Below are 12,786 nucleotides of genomic sequence, written 5' to 3'. Positions count from 1 at the left end.
TGGTGGCTTTCTCTGACTGAAGGTCATGCTGCGTTATTAACTAGCGCTGCCTCAGCTCTGTTGCTCAGACAGTTAGACTCTGCCATGTGCAGAGGGCAGCAGAAATCAAATGACCCGGTAGCCAGGTTAATGGGCGGAAGCTGTGCAGGTGAAGTTCTTTTTTGCTAATGGCAACAGCACGCCTAGAGCAGGCTGTAACCTGGACAGTGACATAGGTGCTGACTCCGCAGGTGCTCCGGGGCTGGAGCACCCACGGGGAAAAATTAGTGGGTGCTCTGTACCCATCAGCAGCCAAGCTCCCCGCCCTACCCCATCTCACCTCTGCCTCCTCCTCTAAGCATGCTGCATCCCTGTTTCTCCTCCCTGCACTTGCCGCCACAAAACAGCTGTTTTGCAGTGTAACAAGCTCCAGGAGGGAGGGATGGGAGGAGGAGCGGGAATGCAGCATGCTCAGGGGAAGAGACAGGGCCAGGATGGGGATTTGGGGAAGGGTTGGAATGGGAGCAGGACATGGGCGGGAGGGCAGGGGCAGGGCCAGGGCCAGGGGCAGGAGGGGGGTCAAGCACCCACCAGCACCAGCAGACGATAGGCTGATCAGAGGCACTTCATGAAAGGGACTATACCAAAGCTGGAACTAAACCTGAGGCCTGTACCAGTGCCTTAAGATCAGTGTAGTTGGATAGAAAAATCCACGGAGGGAGTGGCGAGTTGGGCAGGGATGAACCAACCCAAAATGGGATCGGAAAGGCAGAAAACAGCAGGAGAATAAACTGACTTAATAAACTAAGGGGAAAAACTTGCAAGCTGGGTTTAAAGACACCTCCCAAAAGATGTAACTAGCGCCTGTGAGCAAAGGAGCAACCCCAAACCTAGTTCAGTGCTGCCATCAGGATGAGGGCTGAAGGACAGTCACGCAGTGAGACCCTCCACATTTGTACCAGGCCACCCAGGCTCTGCGGGAGAGACCAAGCAGAGGATGAATGGAAACTGTGTATTCAGAACAGAATGAACAGGCACCTGCTGAGGGGAAGGGGACAGTGAGAGGAAATCAGGTAGTTAGCATGATGTGTCTTTAACAGACAGGTCTCTGGTCTAAGCAAGGTCTCTAATGAGATTTTCCTGGCCAAATTTCATGACTGTTAGGCTTCTTGACCTCTTTGCTGTTTTCAGTGCCATCAACTGCATCCTCTTTCAACTTTGGCTAGACTCTACCAATTGTCCACCTACCTCTGCTTGTCTCACTGGGCCACCCTTTTCCCCACAGCATCTCTCACTGGGTTTGCAGATTCATGTCTCCCTCTATCCAAGCCTGCATTTCAGCCTATTTTGCACTCAACTCAATAGGGTTAGAACTGAGCTCCTGCTCTTTCCCTTTTCCACTAGCAACATTCCTATCCCATCATTCTCCTTGTCACTTGGGCCTATAAACTGCCCTCTTCAATAGCTCTCTCTCCCTGCACATCTATGCTGTATCCAAAATCTGCTGCTCCTTCCTCCAAGATCTCGCTGCATCCCACTCCTTGAAACTCTCATTCCAGTCCTTAGAGTAGCAGCCATGTTAGTCTGTGTTTGCAAAAGAGTACTTGTGGCACCTTAGAGACTAACAAATTTATTTGAGCATAAGCTTTCGTGAGCTGTAGCTCAAATAAATTTGTTAGTCTCTAAGGTGCCACAAGTACTTTTTTTTTTTTTTTGGCAAATGAGTACTTGTGGCACCCTAGAGACTAACAAATTTATTTGAGCTACAGCTCACGAAAGCTTATGCTCAAATAAATTTGTTAGTCTCTAAGGTGCCACAAGTACTCCTTTTTTTTTTTTAATTCCAGCCCTTGTCATCTCCCACCTTGATGAGTGTAACTCCTTCCTTGCTGGATTCTCTGCCAGCCCCCGTACAGAACACTGCCACCAAAATAATGTTCCTTGCCTGTTGCTCTGTCCATAACATTTCCCCTGGTTTGAATCCTTCTGGCTCCCCCTCCTATACCACAGCAAACTCAAACTAGGTCTTGGACAATTCTATCCCTTCCTACCTATCTGCAGTTGCCCCTAATCTCAACACCCTATTTACTTGCTATGGAACACCCATAGATCTGTGAGGCTACTCCTCTCTCCATTCAAATCCCTCCTAAAGACCCACTTCTATACTGATGCTTTTAAGAAACTAAAGGGCTAATGATGGCATGTACTTGGGGATAACATTTTTTTAAAAAAAGTTTGTTATTAAAACAGTTGTACTTAATGTCGCCATTTACTGCTTTCACTTCTTTAGCTGTATGTTATACTCCTACCCCTAATGCCTGCCCAGCTTTTGGGCTGGGGACCCTGCCTTCTTCCTTGTTTGGAATGTGCCTCACACACTGTGGCTGCTACTAGAAACTGGGGTGGCGGGTAGATTTGGAGAACTTGGAAGGATGGGGTAGGGAAGGTCAGACAGATCTCTTGCCACTTCTAAAAGAATTGGAAGTTTTGAATTTGAAGACAGATGGTGGTGCTGTGGTTAGACCACTGGACAGATGCTCAGGAGATCTGGATTCCATCTCTGGCTCTGCCACAATGTATGCGACCTTGATCAAGTTACTTATTCCTTGTGTTGTAATGCCCTATCTGTACACAGAGATCACTTTACTTCTTGAGCTCCTGGGGGGAGGGGTATTGTGAAGCTCAAATATGAAGATGAGGAGGACCACTGAAGTGCTAGGCAGCCATATTGCTCTGGAGCTAGATACAGGCTATAGGAATCGAGCATCCATTCTGTTTCAAGGAAAGAATCTCTCTACCTGCTTTCACAACCGTCCTCTTCCCTCTAAGGCAGTTCATTTGATTTTGGCCTATTCCTCCAGTTCTGCAATTAAAACACCTGAAGGTTGATACAAAAATTGTATTTAAAACACTGTCAGTTTTTCAAGGTCTTGTGAAACTCTGCTGCTCAGAATTCATAGCCCAAACAGGATCTGGTCTAGGGCTGCAGGCAGGAGTGCAGAGCCCAGCCAGCCTCTCCTGCAGCTCAGACAGGCCTTTCTCCCCAAAGTCCAGTCAACTTCTCTTCAAGGAGCATGAAACCATTGCTTGAGTCCAGGTGTTTGACAGGGCCAATTCCTTTGTTGGCTGTTGGCACTGCCCTGGCTCTGCTCACTGTTTGCTTCCTTGGAGTGACTTACCCAAGTGGATTGTCCCAACTCTGGTCCCTGTGCTGCCCACAACTGTCCTGAATGCAGCTCCAAGAAGATTCGCACAAGGCCCTGGAGGATAGTGACATAGTGATTGGAAACTAGCATGTTGCTTTCAAAGAGATGATCATGAAGAGATGGGAAAAGGCCTGGCTCCTCACTCACATCTGCCAAGATGGCCAGCTCTAGCACCAAGCCCCAACTTCTGTGCTGCCTGGAGTCTCTAAAGAACCACGTGGAAAGGCCAAAGATCTTCTCTGCCCTTCGGATCACCCTTCGAACAGACTCTGCAGGGAGCCACTGCCTTCCTCTGTTCTTCACACACATTAGGGCACTGCCTGCAGGCTCCACCCCAGAAGGGGACATCAGGGCAACTCGACACTCAGCGCAGGTGAGGAGTGGCAGGAGTTTCCGTACTACAAAGCAGGAAACATAGGTAGTTGTGTCTTCCTCTAACTGTGAAAGGAGGGATGGAGATAAGTCTATGGCACTGGTATCCTGCCTGGAACCTGGGCACCAAAGATCCAGCCAGACTTGCCCCTTTCCCAGTGGCCAGGAGGCCTGCAGCTGGAGGCTGGCCCGTCTGCTCAAGGACACGTCCAGCAAATTGGGTGTATTGCATCCCAGCACAGCAAGACCCTTGCACAGGACATGTCTGTATGCGGACTGGAAAGCCTGTGCTGTGGTAGCCCCTCTCTCCTCACAACCCTGCCGAATGGCTCCCCAGCACCATTCCAAAGGGTCCAGGCTCCACCAGCCGGTGAGCAAATATGGCACAGTTCTGTCCTCTGCCTCCAGATAAGTTTTTGCCATCCACTGCAAGCTGCGCAGGTTTATCAGGAAGCCCAGAAAGCCCCAGCGATGCCTGCTCAGCCCTAGCAGCTCCCCAGTGCCATCATGCAGCTTGCGCAGCAGGTTCTCATACTCGTTGCAAAGGTTATTGAGGGAGTCATAACTGGCGAGGGACAGTGGCGCTTTGGGCCCTTTACTGTGGACGCTCCGACTGCTGCACACATCAAACACTGCACTGAGCAGGGTGATAAAGTGTGAAGTGGTTTCGTGCCCCAGGAACTGGGACAAGCCTAGGCTGGCTGCAAAGTGCAGGGCCTGGGCTGTGCTCTCACTGAACAGCTGTGCAGCACCGTTCCCCCACACCCGCTGTCCAGATACGCTGACCCCATTAAACTTGTGGGCAGCCTGGAGCACCTCCTGCTCCTGCAGAACCCCTAGGCGCAGGATGTAGTCCCAGCAGATGGCCTTGCTGCAAACCTGGAGGCTGACGTATGCCTGCAGCGTGTTGTGAACCAGCGTGAGCAGGTGGCAGGGGTCAAAGAAATATGCGACTTCCAGTGCAGGATTGGCAGGGTGGAAAAATGTGGACTTCACAGAGACTCCATCCACCAGCACCCCCAGCCGCCTGGCTGTGTCCACATTGGGGGCTGTGGCATCTGAAGTAACAGAGACCACCTGCAGGCCAATGCTGTACAGTTTGAGGATACAGTGATGCAGGAGCTGGGACTGCACGTCACCAGTGAGTGTGGCAAGGAGGAAATAGCCGAGAGGAGCTATCCAATGCCCCTGGAATCCTACTGCCACAAGCATGAGGGCTTCTCCTGCTGCTGGCACCTCATCTGCATCATAATTCCCAGCACCAAAGTCCACTAGCCCCTTCATGCTGTTGGTGTGCTGGTCATACTGGATTCTCCTCTCCAATGACATCGCACCAATGAGCAGAGAACAGGACTGGAAGTCTCTGTCCCCTGCCTGTGATCTCTCTGCCAGTACACTAAAGACTTGCTGGCTGAACCCTGGCCTGTAATCTGGGTTTGAGAGCCACCTGCAATAGAGAACATAGAGGAAGGTTACCCAGGAGGGAAGCTGCAAAAGCACCATACTGGGATAGGAATAGGATGTTCATTGGCAAGTAACATAACTTTCAGAGACTACAAAAGGTGAGGATGCAGCCACACACCTGGATGGGATTCTTCCCATGGGATCTGTGGGGGAAGAGACACAAGCTGGTGTCTAAGCTAAACTCCCCCACTCTTGTCATCCCCACTGAGGACAGGAGAAGCAGAGGCAGCCTGAGGCTAAGCTCCCTTCTGTCTCTCTCTGGTATTCAGACAACAGGCATGCTCCTCTCTCTCATTAAGCCTCTTTCAGTTAACCCTCCTCGGGCTCGCCTCATCTCTCCTGTCCTCTAATCCCCAGAACTGTCTTTCTGGTTTGTTTGCCCTTTTTTCTTCCCATTCTCTTCTCAGGGGTGGAGCTGAGAGCTGCACTTAGTGTTCTGGCTGCCCCAGAGCTAGGGAGAACAGCACTGTTACTACTTCAGTGTAACATGCCATTTGCCTGGAGACACATCTGAATGCTACTTCACAGCACCCCAAACTTCTTATTCCCACCCCATCCCATTGGTTCTTCAGACGTTCTCCCCCACTTCCCCCAGTCTACATCTGTGTCCTCTTGCCTCCCTGGGTGTAAGGGTATCTCAGACTGATGCATCTTTGTGTCTTCAGCTCTCGCTGTCCCAGCCTCTTCAGCGGTTTCCTCTCCCCGTTTTCTATGTGTCTGCATCAGGCTTGTCAGTAAATCTGATACCATCCCAGCCTCTAGGTGATTAATGAAAACACTGGCTAGAAAGCCTGGCTCTGATTCTTGCTGTTTCCCCTTTTTGCTCCCCTTGCCACTTTGTGGTTCTCCATTAATCCCTGCGCAAAACCGCACTGGTCCCTCTCTCTCTCGTGGCTCATTAATGGAACTGGAGGCTGACAATCCCTCTTCTCATTAAGCCCAGTGTCTGCCTGTTATTGGCCACATCACCCTGATGTTTACATATCAGCTCTGTGATCCTCAGCCTAGGACAGGGGTGGGCAAACTATGGCCTGGGGGCCGCATCCAGCCCCCCAGATATTTTAATCTGGCCCTTGAGCTCCCGCCAGGGAGCAGGTTCCAGGGCTTGCCTTGCTACAGCCAGGGAGCAGGGTCGGGAGCTTGCCTCGCTCCACGCGGCTCCCAGAAGCAGCAGCATGTCCCCCTCCGGCTCCTACACATGGGGCAGCCAGAAGGCTCTACATGGTGCCTGCGCTACCCCTGCAGCTCCCATTGGCCAGGAACCATGGCCAATGGGAGCTGCAGGGGTGGTGCCTGCAGATGGGGCAGTGCACAGAGCTGCCTGGCTGCACCTCCGTGTAGGAGCTGGAGAGGGAACATGCCGCTGCTTCTGGGAGCTGCTTTAGTTAAGTGCCCCCCAGAGCCTGCACTCCTGCCCCCCTCCCATGCCCCAACCCCTTGCCCCACCCCTGATCCCCCTCCCGTCCTCCAAACCCCTCGATCTCAGCCTGGAGCACCCTCCTGCACCCCCAACCACTCATCCCCAGAGCCTCCTCCCGCATCCTAAACTCCTCTTTTCTGGCCCCACCCCAGAGCCCGTATCCCCAGCTGGATCCCTCACCCACTTCTGCATTCCAACCCCCAATTTCGTGAGCATTCATGACCCACCATACAATTTCCATATCCAGATGTGGCCCTTGGGCCAAAAACTTTGCCCACCCCTGGCCTAGAGCCAATGTCTAAGTAACTGGCTGGCAGGTTCCTGCTTCTCCCTTCTTGTCCCTCTTGGACACTGAAATAACTGTCCTCTGGCCTCCAGCCCTGTTCCCTGGAATAGGTGAAGGTTGCTCTCATAACTCCTGTACTTTTTTCTCTTGATTTTGTACATGTTGCCTAGTGCTTTAAGTTTGGCTTGATCTGCCACACTCTTCCATGAGGCCTGAAAGAGATTCCAGGCCCCTCTGCAAGACAGCAGGGTCCAATTCCAAAACATGGCCTCTTGTAGCTGGGCTGGGAGGTGCTGGGACCTCCCCTGCTCAACAGAGTCTCATAATTATGTCTTCCTAGCCTGCTCTGTGGATTACAGACAGGGCTCAAGAATGAGGCTCTGTAGGCCTGTGCCCAGTGCTGGTGGAGATTTCCTAATAGCATTTGTCCAGCAGTGGAGGGTATGATGCATGTAGGAGAGACGCACACGTGCAAGGTGGTGGGTTCTGGCAGCTGGAAAGTCCTCGCCACACACTCGTAGGCCTTGGCTGAGAACAGATGAAGCGAGACGGCGAAGTTGCGCATGGTGGCCGGGTAGCTCCCACGCTGGGTTCCTTCATAGCGCAAGTCAAGCTGCAAGTCTGCTAGAGCAAAGAGATGGGTATTGGGGATGGGGCAGAGAGTAGGGTGAAAGCCCCCTGGGCTGGGGCTTATTTTGTGAGAAAGATCTGCAGAGAGTAGGTACCCTTCTCTACTGCAGTTTGTGGCAGAGAGCAGGCATGAGGCCCTTTCCTTGGGGTATACTCACGGCTCTAGTAGGTACAAGGCCCTAAAGCTCAAAAGGGATGTGGGTCAAAGTGGGTACAAAACCCCATCCTCTGAGTTTGCTGCCATTGATGGGGGAGGAACACCATTTAACTGTCTCTAGGAGAAGAAATGCGCTGTTCACAGGCCGGGAGCAGCTTGTACTCCCCAAGGCGAGAGCCAGGTCTCACCCCCTTCACTGTGCTGACTCCCATGTCAGGCTGAGGCTCTGGAGCAGGACAAGTCTTGTTATTTAACACATGGTCTCTGAAAGGGCAGCGAGGTCAGTATTCCCAACCCCTCAGTTCCCATCCCCCTTGTGTACCAGTAAACTGGGCTCTCAGCATGTGCTCCTTGTCCTCAAGGAGGAGGTGTTGCTCCCTCAGGCCCTCCAAAACACTCCATAGCTCGAGCCGATAGTAGGTGAGGCGCCGCTGGGCTGCATCCTGCGCCCGCTCGCTCCCTAGCACCGGGCTCCAGGGGAGAAGGGATTTTGTTCTGCCCTCCATCAGGCTGTACTGGTGCTCAGCATGGATGAGCTCCACCTGCAGGGACATGGAGGAGCTTCAAGAAAAGGAGTACTTGTGGCACCTTCGGAGCTTCAGTCACACTTCCAATGACCTACCTATCCTATATTCTTGCTGGCCTAGGTCCTGGCCCTCCCACCCCAGCCACTGAGAGTGCCAAGGACATTTTCACACAGTGTGATAAGTTAATTTTTAAATCCATCAGCGTTGGCCACCGTGGTCTTCTCCCCTCCCCAGCTTCCTGTCAAAGGCCAGCCCGAGTGCTGAGATCTATGAACCCTGAGAGGCAGGAAGCATTCCTGTTACTGCCGACTGCACCTCAGTCATACAAAACTACTCCCAGACTCCCACATCACAGGCAATAAGTACTGTCTTAACTGTAGGCCCCATGGGATGGGAACTCTGTGCTTTTGGCATCAAACCTGGCCCTGGGTGCCACTGGCATTTCTACTTACCACTTTAGATTGAGCTGGAGAGACATCTGCTGGTGAAATAGTCTCACTAGCGCCTACTGATGGTATATTGGCACCCATAGCTTTAAGGGATCTGGGTGGACGTTGCCCTCTGGGTGATTTCTGTGTGGAGCAGAAGTTCAGATCACTCAAGTAGCAATAAATTCATGACTAATAAATGTGTGACCCATGTGCAGGGAATAGGGGCTCTCAGGGTACATAGTTGACACAGACCTTGAATGGCACAGGCAGGAGCAACAGCCCCGGAAGACTCAGCCATTGGGGAGGCCAATGCAGCTGAGGGACTCGGCCAACAGGGCCACAACCCCAGTGCTATTAATACTCTGCACTGCCTGGAACATATTAATTCAGCCTCCCAGCCCCCTGGAGATATTTATTACCCTCATTTTACAAACAGAGAAACTGAGGCTCAGAGAGGGAACGTGACTTGCCCAAGGGATCCCACGCTGAGTGACTGGCAGAGCTAGGAACAGATCCCATAGGTCCTGACTCATCTAGTCCTCTCCTTCAGTCACAGAACCATCCTCCCTCCTTTACCCTGTAAATCCCATCAGCTGCCCTAGCCCAGGTTTTGGCTACACCTAAAGAATGATGTAGAAACTCCAGAGGGCTGTGAGCTGCTGGAAAGACAGGAGCAGTGCTGAGGCGGCTTTTGCCTGCCAGCAGGGCTAAGAATGGTTAATAAGGAGACCAGAAATTATTGATCACCCAGTCATCCCCCTCCACAATCGTCCATTCTCCCCACAAACATCAGCCATAGCCTGTTCTAGGATCTTTACAGCATTGAGCCCCCACTCCCTGATCTGCTGATCATTCCCCTAACAACTAGCCTAAAACTTACACACAGACACAAACTCTCCTTAAATGAAACAACAGCCTGAAGCTAGAGTAAGACACTGGAGAGGCTCAGAGGCTGTTCCTGCCCCCAGCTAATCTCTTTCCAACAGTACATAAACTTCTCCCTTGTGGCTTTCTTTCTCCAATGCTCTTAGCAGCTTTGTTGCCATTCTCTGTTTTCTTTCTCTTCCCTAAACTGTACTGGCTTTTTCCAGGGGCAGTTGCTCCAGGGCTATAGAGAGCAGTGGCATGTCAAGAGTTATCCACTCGCTCTGCTTAGCTGGAGAAAATCCTCTGGCGTCTGTGTTTTTCATTTTCCTTCTCTTCTCATTGTATGCTCATGCTTGCTCTCTCCTTCTTCTATCACTGCAGCCAGATTCTGGTCAGGTTAGGGCTGAAGTCCCCCACCCCAGGGGGTCATTTACTGAGGTCCATCCAGTGCTTGGTGCTGTACAAACAGGAAGGAGACAAGCCCTGCCCGCACAAGCTCATAGTAACTCAGTCTTTGATTAATACAGCAGGGACCCAGAGAAGCCATACAGTGAAGGTACAAATTATGGGCAGTGCTGGGTTTGTGTAACTATGGCTCAAGTATTCTATAGAGGCACCTGGGCGGAGAAGTTGAAAGGAGCCGGGACCACAAGAGTCCCTTCAAAGGAAGGGAACACCACTGATGTGCAAACCTATGTGAGAGAAACTATACTAATGAATTTTCTTGGGCTGGGCACCAGTGTTCATAGGGATAGATACCACCAAGACTAGCTGCATCAGAGTCAGAAATGGAGCTGGTCCTCTCCTTACCAGTGGGCCAGCAGAGCTGGGGCTAGGAAATTTAGCAAGGCTAATCCCAGAAAAAGGATTTGTCCACATGCAAGGACTCCTGGGAAATCTCCAGTCACTACAAAAATGCTGGCTGAAGACCAGCAAGTGGGGTAGCTTCTCAGAGCAGAGAGCCACACACACAGCCACCTGGAGCTCTGAGTGGATAACTTGGGGAAACCACCTAGCTAGCTACTGTATTGACATGTTCTAGGCAGCTAAGCCATTCAGGTTTGGGTTTGAGAGGTTTTGTTACTGTCTCTCTCATTTTAATGCACTATTCCTGTTTCTAGCAAGTCAGTGGTTCCAGCCCATGGATATCACATACACCAAAAGACAACAAGATCTAGACATGGAGCAGAACTGTTTTTATCCCTAATGTGACACTAACTTGCTGGGCGGACTTGGCTAACAGACTTCCTGTCTCTGCACTTTCAGTTTTCCAGCTGTAGGATGGGTTGATGCTGGCCCCTCCCCCGTGGACTGTGAGGGCTAGTTACCATTTGTAAAGTGCTTTGAAGATACAAAGTGCAAGGCTTGGATTAATATGGTTTCTGTCCCCACAGTCCCAGGATAGACCCCCTTGGGCACTACCCATTCCATACTGTGCCCCATGGGGAGTTGCTTCTTACCGAGGTGTTTTTCACTGTTCACTGAATCCACAGTAGCCCCTTTCCTGTGTATCTCCTCTGACTCCTTGTTCAGTAATGGCACAAGAGGCCAGCAGCTCTGGTTGGTAGGGCATGTCTCCAATCAGCACAGGAAGTCTGGTTACTAGCCATCTCCTGAATTTTCCTTTCTCGACACCCTGATTCTCAGCCCAGTGTACACTTTTGCCTACTGGGTTCCTGCTCCTCCCTGCCCGACCCTATCAGGAATAAATGTTGTTTGTCCCAGGCAGCCCGCCCCCACTCACTGGAACACATGAAGGTAATCCTTGGAGATTCTCCATTTTTCTCTCTTGGGCCAGGCCCTGTATGTTCAGGGTAGATTCCATCCCCATTGCTCCACTTCCACCTTTGCTCTTGGCCTCTGAAATTGTTGTCTCTGATTATTTCCCTACTTCCTGCACAGGATTCTTGGATTTCCTCTTTATATTGGAATCTCAGCTCAAACACCTGTTTACAGCAGGACCTTTTATGCTGGGAAATGCCCCCAACCACATAGCAAGCATCAAGAACAAACTTGGTCACATTTCACTTGTTTTCCCTTATGTAATGGATGCTGTTTGAGGCCATTGCTTCCTGAGTGGGACTGGGAAACAGCAAGGAGAACTGAGATTGGGAGGCTAAAACTGGCTCCTGATCTGCTTTAATAGCAGTTTGGAAAGGGGCAGAGCTCTAAACACAGAGCAGGGGCAGAAGCCAGATGCAAGGCAGAACCTGGAAGTCAGAGGGTGAGGGACAAGCCGCCAGGTTGGAGCTCAGAAACCTGGCATCGAGGGACTGACCATCTGACCAGGCTGAGATGAGAAACAACTACAGGAAACAGAGAACTGCCCAGTATTTATGTGACAACAGTCATTTCCAGAGAAGAGTCACAGGCAGGAGATCTTTCCTCCACCAGTAAAGGAAACAAAAAAGCTTAATATTTGTACTGCCAGTGATTCACTATTTTTGCTGCTTTCACGGAAACCTGTAGATAGGATCAGAAGGTATCATCCTGAGCAGAGAAACTTTGTCAAGAGCTGGGCCATCAACAGGGACAGGAAGGCTTGCAAGGAACTTGATGGAGAGAGACTGGCGAAGTTGTTCCTACTGGAGCCTAGAGGCCCTGCTATTGCAGCACAGCCCATGTGACAGCACAATAAATCTAGGTTAGCCAAAGAGATTCAAGCCTGTAGGGCAGGGGTGGGCAAACTTTTTGGCCAGAGGGCCACATCTGGGTGGGGAAATTAATTGCATGCAGGGCTATGAATGTAGGGCTGGGGCAGGGGATTGGGATGTGGGGGGGGAGTGCGGTGTGCAGGAAGGGGCTCAGGGCAAGGGGTTGGTGCAGAGGAGAAGTGCGGAGCGTACGAGGGGGTTCAGGGAAGGGACTGGGGTGCAGGAGGGGTTGCAGAGTGCGGGAGGGGGCTCAGGGCAGTGGTGCAGGGAGGGGTGCAGAGTGCGGGAGGGGGCTCAGGGCAGGGGGTTGGGGTGCAGGCTGGGGGCTCAGGGTAGGGAGTTGGGGTGCAGAAGGGGCTTGGGGTGCGGGCTCTGGCTTGGCGCTGCTTACCTGGAGCGGCTCCGGGGTGGCAACGGCGTGCACTGGATCCAGAGCAGGCTCCCTGCCGACCTGCCCTGGCCCCAGCGCTGCTCCGGGAAGCAGCCGGCACAATGTCCCTGGTTTGAACACCTAGGGGCTGCTGGCTAGGTGTTCTTAGTGGGGCAGAGGGGGGCTCTCAACTCTGGAATTTGCTTCCCCTTTTGGTCTGGCAGAACCTGGATGTGTTGGCCTTCAAAACACACTTCTGCTAGGTTTTTGATCCAAGGGCTGAGGTATGGAGGTTAACAGTAGATGAAGCCGTCACTGCTGAGAGAGGTCATACCTGTAATGCTAATCTTGTTCAGAGGCCATAGTTTGCATGCTGTGTAAGAGGATACTTCATTGACTTGGTCTTTGGTGCTTCCCACACTA

The sequence above is a fragment of the Dermochelys coriacea genome, chromosome 6 (assembly GCF_009764565.3).
Source record: "Dermochelys coriacea isolate rDerCor1 chromosome 6, rDerCor1.pri.v4, whole genome shotgun sequence".
NCBI classification, from domain to species: domain Eukaryota; kingdom Metazoa; phylum Chordata; order Testudines; family Dermochelyidae; genus Dermochelys; species Dermochelys coriacea.
The sequence above is the reverse complement of the archived record's forward strand: the minus strand, read 5'-3'. Positions refer to the sequence as shown.